At 41.6% G+C, this 9295-nt stretch overlaps 1 long non-coding RNA gene across 1 annotated transcript in view; it reads right to left on the minus strand.

Annotated features, from left to right (window-relative positions):
- Positions 1–2582: 2582 nt before the first annotated feature.
- The window catches only part of LOC118160429, a 17854-nt gene continuing 11141 nt past the window's right edge, over positions 2583–9295 (minus strand). The window contains exon 3 of the long non-coding RNA XR_004747496.1: positions 2583–2703. This is a non-coding gene — a long non-coding RNA (uncharacterized LOC118160429). The remainder of the gene's footprint in view (positions 2704–9295) is intronic.

Raw genomic sequence — 9295 nt, forward strand, 5'->3', positions numbered from 1 at the left:
GTTTGAATTCTGATGCTCACCCATTAGTACAAGTATCCTGTTTACAGATGCTGCATTTTTGAAAAAGTACCCACATTTATTTTGACTGAGGAGAAAAAAGGTGCTATTTTATCCATTTTTAAAAGATACCATTTTTATAATACAGAATTCATCATATGTATTTGTTGATCACGATTGTGATCACTTCCATGGGATTACTAAGGATTCAAGTATTTTCTCCAGTGCTTGATGTCAACTGCTTAGATGGAAATTAACTCTTACTTCTACCTGTAGCTAACCAGCTTGTTACAGATTCATTCATCTTCCTGCTTTACTCAGCTTTTTCATCTCTCTTCCTGCTCCCACCACCATCCCTATCCCTGAAAAAAAAAAAAATGGCAAACTTCATCAGGTTATAGTCTTGCCAATCCAACTTTTTCGTTTATCACTGTCATGTTTTGTTGCTTTTTCATGCAAGGCATTAGTGGTTTTATTTCACTGACCAGACCTCAAGCCTTTGCTACAAGATGCTGTAAACTTCCTCTCCGTTTTGTGACTTGGCACCATAAGAAAATAAAGTTTTAAATTCTTGGTATAGATGCTGGTTTTTGAAAGAGGCTGTGCTAGTCTCCCAGCTGCTGCTTCCACCACGCAGCAAATCCAACTGTTCATCTTACTTGCTGTCAGGAGTCTAACAGATGAATCAACTCCGGTCTAATTATGCTTGCTTTGGGGGCTGTTATCTTTCAGCTGGGTTAAGGACTTGCACTGCAGCCATCTGCTCAATCCATTCACTGGGCATCAAGGAGTGCGTTTAGGTAGGAATGGGCATAGTGGGCAAGGTGGATCGCCTGTCTGGCATCAGTCTCCTGTTTGGCTATATTAGGTATGTTCAGTCTGAAATCTCTAGTCATTAAAACTTAGGCCTGATATTCATTTTCACCCAAGAATTTAAAGATGCGCTTAGTAAAATCATCTCAATAGGATAAATGCAGAGAGTTCACTGCTGCTGTCTTGACAAAGAGTGGACCCAAATTAACTAACTGTCAGTGGAATGTCTGGTCCACAAAATCTTTCTTCCAGGGAGACCAGTAATTACTCAAAGAGGGAAATAAAACATGGGCTTGAGCAATAAATATCTACAGAGTTAAATTCAGCTAGTTAAGCTGGTAGGAATTAATCTGTTAGAATCAGAAAATATTCCATACATCAGTAATTCTTTAGAGCTAAAAGCAGGTCTGCCTCTCAAAGTACAGAAATGTCACTGACATGGTAGTTTGTGAGGTTCTATGTTGCTGTACACAAGACAGAATCTGGCCAAGAAATGCCAGGCCTTGTACTAAGTGCAATCAGAAGAGGGTTGGAAAAAAATGAAATGGAGACAAATCAAGTTTCTGTGGGCAGTTCTGAACCCTTTCAGAAATTCTCATTCCTTTCCTCTCAGAGGGTGGGTGGCAGAAAAGCTAAGCATGTGTTGGTGGATCAGATTTATTCTCCATGAAGAAGCTGTTAAAAGCTCACTGGAAATTACAGAAAAGTGCTTTAGAGGACAATAGTGTCACCAGATAATGCATTGTCTGTGTAGATGTTGGGTTTGAACGTGAGCCTGCTACCTCGGAACTTGATTTAAAATCTCCTTCCCTACCAAAGAAACAAATCTATTATTTTGATTTGTGTAGGCTTGAATCTGCAACAGTCATTATCTCTCCTAAAGCTTAGCAGAAGTCTGCTAAATCAAGGGAACTCAGTATGTGATTGCTAGCATGTAGAATATGGTGGACCCCATGGGTGATACCCATGGCAACCGTGCAATATTTTATAAGTGTGAATTAGCTGTCCTTCAAAAAGTTTCCCTATAATCTCCAGTGAGCCTTTTTATTTTTTTAATTTAAATAAATCTTAGGTGAATGGCACACTTGTCATCTCTCCCACTGAATTATTTATTCACTTCCAACACCTACTTGCTCATTTGAAATCCTGTGCTGTCACGTATTCATCAAGGAAAGCTGTCTTTGTTCAGTCTGAGAGAATGCTCAGACTCTATCCATCAGCATCCTCTTCCTGGGAAAGAGGATGTTTTGGAAGAGAAAGCCCTCCTTCCCTTGACCCCTCCTTTGGTCTCCTAATTAGTTTTGGAAGCTGAGTAAAACAAGCAGAAAAATTGACACAGAGGAGTGATGGACTTGGGTTCAGAATGGAAATAGCAGTTGGGCAAGCGTGGGAGGCCAAGGCACTGATAAATTCATGTGCATCAATATTCTTGTAGAGTGATTACGGTAATTAAATAGGAATGCCAGGAAAGGAATGGCCATGAAAGAACAAGCCTGACACATAAAAATACTCTGGTGTGGCTGGTTTTGGGGATAACTGGGTAACAGTTATCCCCAAAGCCTTTGGGGATAAAATTGCTGATGTTGGGAATCTTGCTGTCTGGTGCTTTATTACTAAGTGGGTGCCCCAGAGGTTTTTGGTCTAAACTCCGACCTGGCTTTCTAGTTTTCTGCAAGTTTGTCTTGATATAGATGCATTTACTGTATTTCTGGTTTTATTGTTCTTTCTTTCTGTAATTTAAATGTTATTTAAATAGCCTGAATGTCTGTTCCAGATCATGCTATTTTCTAATGTTAATGTGATGTGTTGTCCTTGTGAGTCAGCCATGTCTGTTCTGTTTCCATTTCCTAAATCCTCATGTGACAATGAAGGAGAAATTTTTAAAATGCGTAGCTAAGTCCCTCAGGACAGTGATTCTCCCAAAACAGCCAAGTGTTCCTCCTCTCACGGAAGTGACGCTGCTGCATGAAACCATCAGGAAGAGGTCCTGGTGGATGATCTAATGAGTAGTGTTTTGTGGCCTGTTCCTGTATTTTATAGGAAGGTAGGTCCAAGAATGAGCTGTGCCTTCTTGTCATTATCCTGATGCTGAGCTCTGTAGTACCATCCAAGGGCAGAGGAAGACGAGAGCTTAAATGGTGTAGTTTAGAGGGGCTCAGGGGAGAGAAATCAAGAGGAGGAATGCCAGGCTTGATGTTCTCATTGTTTTTATGTTCTCATTTGAGCATGGCTGATCATTGCATGTGTTTGAAACTCCAGAGATCTCAGGCCATTGGTTTGAGGGAGGCTGATCTGCAGACTGGCAGCCCGCGCTGGAGGGCTGGAGATAGCCCAGGGTTGCTGTGCTGTCAGAGTGCCTGGCGCGCTTGTGGATGAAGTTACAGCATGTAAGCAGGCTTGTGGCACATTCTGTTACATGAGTAGGAGTTGAAATGAGGGCATTAATAGTCAACCATGTCAAACTGAAACTGTCAAAAGACAGGATACTTCATATTTCCTATAGTTTTTTTCCAAAGGATTCCTGCTTTATTGGGAAAGGCGATGCCATCAGTTAGGTTTTATTAACACTGAAGGTACTGTTTGTGTACTGGGCTTGCAGATAGAGGGTTCTTCATATGATTATGGTCTAAGTCTATTTGAATAAACTTAACCTAAAAAGATAGGTTGATATAATTTCCGTTTGAGCTAAAAAATCATTCCACGGTAGAACTGAAAATCAGAAAAAAAATATATAGTGGCATAACAGCATCCTAATACAGCTTCTAATTGTATTTAGTGGCCTTTTTGGTGTGCCAGGTATCCTTGCCTTGCCAAATTACAGGTGAGGCATGCCTGTAGGCAGCACTGGAAATTGGCAGATCCTGTCTCAGAGGCAAAATGCCACTCAGCAGGTGACCAGCAGTGCATTGACTCTGAACGAAGCCAGCGCTCCTGGCTAACCTGCACTCAGGGCGTGCTCAAAGCTGGAGGCTGCTGCCTCTCCCAAAATGCCACAGCTTCCACTGGCATCATGTGTCACTTCAATCTTCTCACAGTCTGTTGGGCACACGCGATGTGGCAGCGAAGCCCAGAAGCTGCTTTGACAGATCTCTATCCTGAATCTATATCGGGAACAAATTGCACTGTAGGGAAACTTGCCAAAAATCTGCAGATCTGATTGCTCATATGTGTGGTTCCCTATGTCGTTGTGAAGTCAAACAGAACTGGACACGGAGAAACCATTCAGTGAACTGTTGCTCAGGCTGGGATGAGTTTTCCTGTAAAACCTTTGAATTAATTTCTGGGGAAGGAAGATAAGTTTCAGTTACTGTAAATAATGATAGAGAAATCAGAGCAAGTCATTCCAAAATCCAGGCACATCTTGAAAGGGATGAGTCCTTGTGTCTGGCTTCTTCAAAATGATTGTATTAATACCCAGTGTGTATTGACATAATCTCCAGGAAGTTTTCCAGCGGTGCTTTATCTCTTGCGTTTTCAGATCAATAACAAAATTAGACACTGTAAAGCTTTTTTTTTTTTTTTTTTTTTTTTTTTTTCTAATGGCTATTGCTGACTGGCTCAAAAAGGATTCCAGTAAACTAATTCAGAGGTTATTGTCTCTAATTGGGAGATGCTGATTAGTTATAATATGTTAATGACAATTGATGAGCCAGGCCAATAGTCAGATCAAGAGATGTAAACAACTCTGAACATAGAAGGTAAAAAGAAACTGGACAATTTGAAGTCCATTACCAAGGGCATTGCTAGCACAGCCATTGGAATACATGGGGAACGGTAATAGAAATCATGTGCAGTACAAAAATGTCAGTAAAATCCTATCATTGCCCCTTACGGTGATGAATCTAATAAGTCTTGTTACCAAGCACATTTTGCCTGTGCAATATACATTAGTGCCAGGGTTTGTCCACTTGCTGTATGTGATTTTTTTCTATGTTGAAGGTCAGATGGGTTTATTAAATATCTTCACCTTCTCTTTGCTCTTTTTCTTCTGTTTCATTTTTACCACTAGTGGAAGGGGTCACAAAGGCTTATTTGAGATGTTGCAACCTCAGAGCATGTATCCAGTTATCTTGTTGTACAGCCATGAGCAAAGGCAACATATAGGAGGCATCACTGGCTTTGGCATGGCTTAGATGTCCAGAAGTGGTGCTACATCTAGATAGCTCTGTAGTGTCAGAGTGACAAGGTCCAGGTATACACAGATGTCTTTGTTGTAGGTCACAGATGACTGAGGCTTCTGATAGTTCTTTCACAAAACACCCAATAGCCTTTAGCTAAAGAGGAAGTAAGAAGTGCTAGCTACTAAAATTGAAGTCAAAAGCCTGGAAGAAACCAAAATCCAAATGTAAGTTGGTTAAGAGAAGGAGCAGCTGAGCTGCTGAACCAACTGGTAAATATATAGCGGTGGAAGGACTGTAACTAGGATGTCCCTGCACAAGCAATAAGGAGCCAGAGGCTTTAACGTGAGAAATGCACAGCTTTAACAAAACCACTATTTGCCAACCTGATCCAACATTACGGAAATCAATACATGTAAAAAATGCTATATCTATTAACTGTGCTTCTACTTCTTATTTAAGTGAAGGGTTTGTCTGGATCCAGATGCTGCCTTTGGTTCTTTAATGTCTTGGAGAAAAGTGCAGGACCTGATATGGAAACTTTTTTTTCTGAAACTGCATGAATAAATGGCTTTTAAAGTTAATTGCACAGTTCCTTTGGATATTGTTACTGTCTGTCAACCTCTGGCATCACTGGAATAGAGACAGCTTGCTAGGTGTTATATAAATAGCAGAGAGACCTCATTTTCAGGAGTAATTTCAAGAGGAGTTCTGCTTCTAATTTGTTTGGTGATTTAACAACTCCCAATATATGTATGTTTTCCTGGGCTTTGTGTGCCCCCCCTTTAAAAATTTGAACTCTTGTGATATATTTTTTTAAGGTATTCTTTACTGCATGTTCCCTATTGCATTCACCTCAGTCTGTGCTTCTACAACTTCTTGTATCTTGTTGGCTTAATATATTAGGAATCCCCTCTACATCACTATATATGAAAGATGCAAGATGGTTTCCAGCTCTGTTCTGGAGTCATGCCTTCAGCTCCTAAGTTCTGTCCATTATTCCTTGTGCAAGCCACTCTGCTGAGAGTTTTGTAAGTGTTATAATGGAGGAAAAAAAAAAAAAAAAAAGAGTATGTCCTGAGTGCCTTGCAGTTGCAGTGGAGTTCACACAGCATACAGCCAATATTTCTGTCAATACTTCTGCTTTAACTTCTTAGAGGGATGCATATATGCTACAACTTTGTAAAGGACAACAAAGCAATGCAGAAGATGAGTTTCCACATAAATTTAGGACTTAGAAAAAAAAAATGAGAAGTGCAGATCAGAAAGTAGTCAAAACTTTCACGCAATGTATGATGATACTCCTATTTTTAAGCGTACATCTGAAACTTTCTTGGCAAGCAAAAATGTTACCAGACAGTACCTTAACATAGTCTTTCTTGTATGGCTCTGCAGGAGAAATGTGGCCATTGAAAAACTTGACTGTGAGCTTGTGTTAGCTCAGGTTGCTTTGCATGGGCCCATTTCAGCCTCGCTCAGAGATGGCTCAAAGCAGTTGCCCTGCTTCGAGAAAGTATTCTAAGGTAAGCTTTTGACAGAACAATGTTTCTTAGAGTGCTGGAAGAAAGATGCATTCCTCTGAGCTTCACATAGAGAATGGAGCTTTCCTCAACTTCTGCTTCTATTTCTCCTTCCTGAGAGTGCTATTTCCAAGCCTTTCCTCCCTCAGACATAGCATCTGAAATAATAATAATAATAATAATAAAAGAACAGGATCCTAGCTGAATCAGTCTAAAGTAGACCTGTTTCCAGAAAGGGTGTTTCTCTGTAATGGCTTGTGAATAGGAGCATGATCAAAGTACAGCAGTGTGGGTGCTCTGGAGGATACCACAGACTACAATTAGCTGGCTGGTGCTCAGAGGTTGCCACTTCTGAAAGTTAGAGCAGATTGTCTGAAAAACTTGTGGCACTGGTGTAGATGATGACTGATGATAGAGAAAGTGCTGTGTGTGACTATAAGCAGCAGATGAAGCGGGGCCCTGGACACTAAAGCAATGGGAGGTTTCCTCACTCAGCCCACGGGCTGTATTAAATGTGGGTTGATGTCTTATTGTAGCTATTTCATGGCGCGTTGTTCAAACCAGTGGGCTGTATGAGGGAGTTGAGGAACGGTGATAAGTCTTGCCAGCCTGTTCTAGACCATGGAAAAAATGCTATGGGTGTAATACGAAGTTAAAGGATCAAAGGACTTGTGGGTGGGAAGGGAGAATTTGGACACCAGAGCTCCACTGAAGGGAGACAAAATGTACTCATGGGATAGCCATGTGTCCCTGTAAGTCAGAAGCATTTTTTTCGATGTAGGTGATGTTTAGCACTGTAGATACAGAGGAAGATTTGGTAGTAAATCTTCTTTGAGTGTTACTTTTAGCACACACTGTCTTGTAAAGGAAAAAGGAAGGTATTAAGGCAATAAGACAAACATTAATCATAATTTTCTTTCTTGGATCCCTGTTAAGCAGCTGTCTTAATCATTGCTTCATTTCCACTAGGGGCCGATGATGTGGAATTACAGTACTTTTATAGCAGCATCTGTCTGAGCCCACTTTGGAAACGTTGGCTCATTAGCAGGAAGCCACTCAAAAATGTTCCACCTTGCTTTTTTGCAGCTCAGCATAACCAGGATGTAGAGAGCACTGTTTTTGTTGTTGTTCTTGTTTTTTCTTTTCCCCTCTGGAACTGCTAAAATACGGACTACTGTTGAGCTTTGTGCATGTTGGTCATGCTCCATGAGATCGGGACCACAGCATGTGACGGATTGAAGCCTGATTGCAAGCGGTCCTGGGGGGTGAGTGGTGTCTGTGTGTGGGAGGGCCCACACAGCTTGACTGGAAACTTAAGATCAAGCTGTCTCATAAGGTTGCTGTAGTTAGCTTTTTCCAGCTGGGTTGTTCTCACTAAGATCTCTTTTCATATTACAGCATGTGTTTCCCCCATTACTTTCCTCCTCCACCCTTGTGAATCAGCAAAGACTTCTTAAAAAATGGGAAAAAGAATTACTAAGGAAGTATTTGGAGGCTTTTAGGGTAAGGAAGGGATGAAAGTGTGTGTTAAAATGAATAATTGTTCTTTTTTTTGTCCTTTATCAGCAATGGATGTTTTCAGTCTGCTGTTGTGTCTGAGCCTGAAGCACTAAGCATAGTGTAGATGTAAGGCCATACCAGTCAGGGAGGTGTCTGGCTGAAATGTGGGCCCTCACAGGTTCCCAGGCAGTGCAACTGGAAATTTCAAGACATACTCTGTTTCTGAAGCAAGTAGTTATATTCTACATTCTGCAGCAAGAGGGTTCCTGCTATATTTAGCACTGAACGCTGTGTGCGGTTACGGTTTCCACAGTATAAAAAGGATGTTAAGGTCATTGAAAGTAGCCAGAGGGCAATGGAGCTGGTAAGAGGGCTGGAAGGCATGCCCTCTGAGGAGAGGCTGAGGGCACTTGGGTTGTCTGGTCTGGAGAGAAAGAGGCTGAGATGTGACCCCGCTGCTCTCTATGTCCTGAGGAGGGGAAGAGGAGAGGGAGGGATGTGCTGCTCTCTACTCCTGGTCATGGATTACAGGATGTGTAGGAAGGGCACAAAGCCATGCTGGTGTGTGGGGGTGTGTTGTGTTCAGAGTAGACATTAGAAAAAAAAATTACTGCAAAGGTAGTCAAACTCTGGAACAGGCTTCCTAGAGAGGTGGTTGATGCCCCATGCCAGTCAGTTTTCAAGAGGCATTTGGACAACATCCTCAATGTTTAACTTGTATTACTCCTGAAGAGGTCAAGCAGTTGGACTAGGTCTTCGAAGGTCCCTTCTGACTGAACTATTCTATTCTGTTACTGTATGTAATCCAGGCATGCAAACAGCCATGTGTTCTTGGGCTTGTTGAAAGGAGGATTTCAGCTGCTCCTTATACCATCCTTTTTAAGAAAGGAAATCATACAGAATGTTTGAAGGACAATCAACACGTCAGTTATAGCACAGCATAATTGCTGATACACCCATGGTAGATGTGACACTTGCACATCTTCTGGGCATGCATGATCACCGAAAGTGCTTACAGCAATAATGATGTCCCTGTGCTAATGTGTGCATAGGTTTAAATCACAGACCATGCTGGAAAGCAGGTTGTAGACAAGGTTGAGCTAGGTGAACCATCTCCTCTGTTTAGCACTACTGAGCCTGTATCTGGAGTCACATCTAGTGCTGGGCTGCCCAGGAGAGGAGGACCATGAGCATATTGGAACAAATTCAGGAAAGGGTGACGAAGATGTCTAAAAGACTGGAGCATCTTTTAGATGAGAAGAAGCTGAGAGAGTTGGGACTGTTCAGCCAGGAGAAGAGAAAGCTCCGGGAGGATCTTATCAATTTGTATAAATATCTGATGGGGGG

This window comes from Oxyura jamaicensis, chromosome 1 (assembly GCF_011077185.1).
Source record: "Oxyura jamaicensis isolate SHBP4307 breed ruddy duck chromosome 1, BPBGC_Ojam_1.0, whole genome shotgun sequence".
NCBI lineage: Eukaryota > Metazoa > Chordata > Aves > Anseriformes > Anatidae > Oxyura > Oxyura jamaicensis.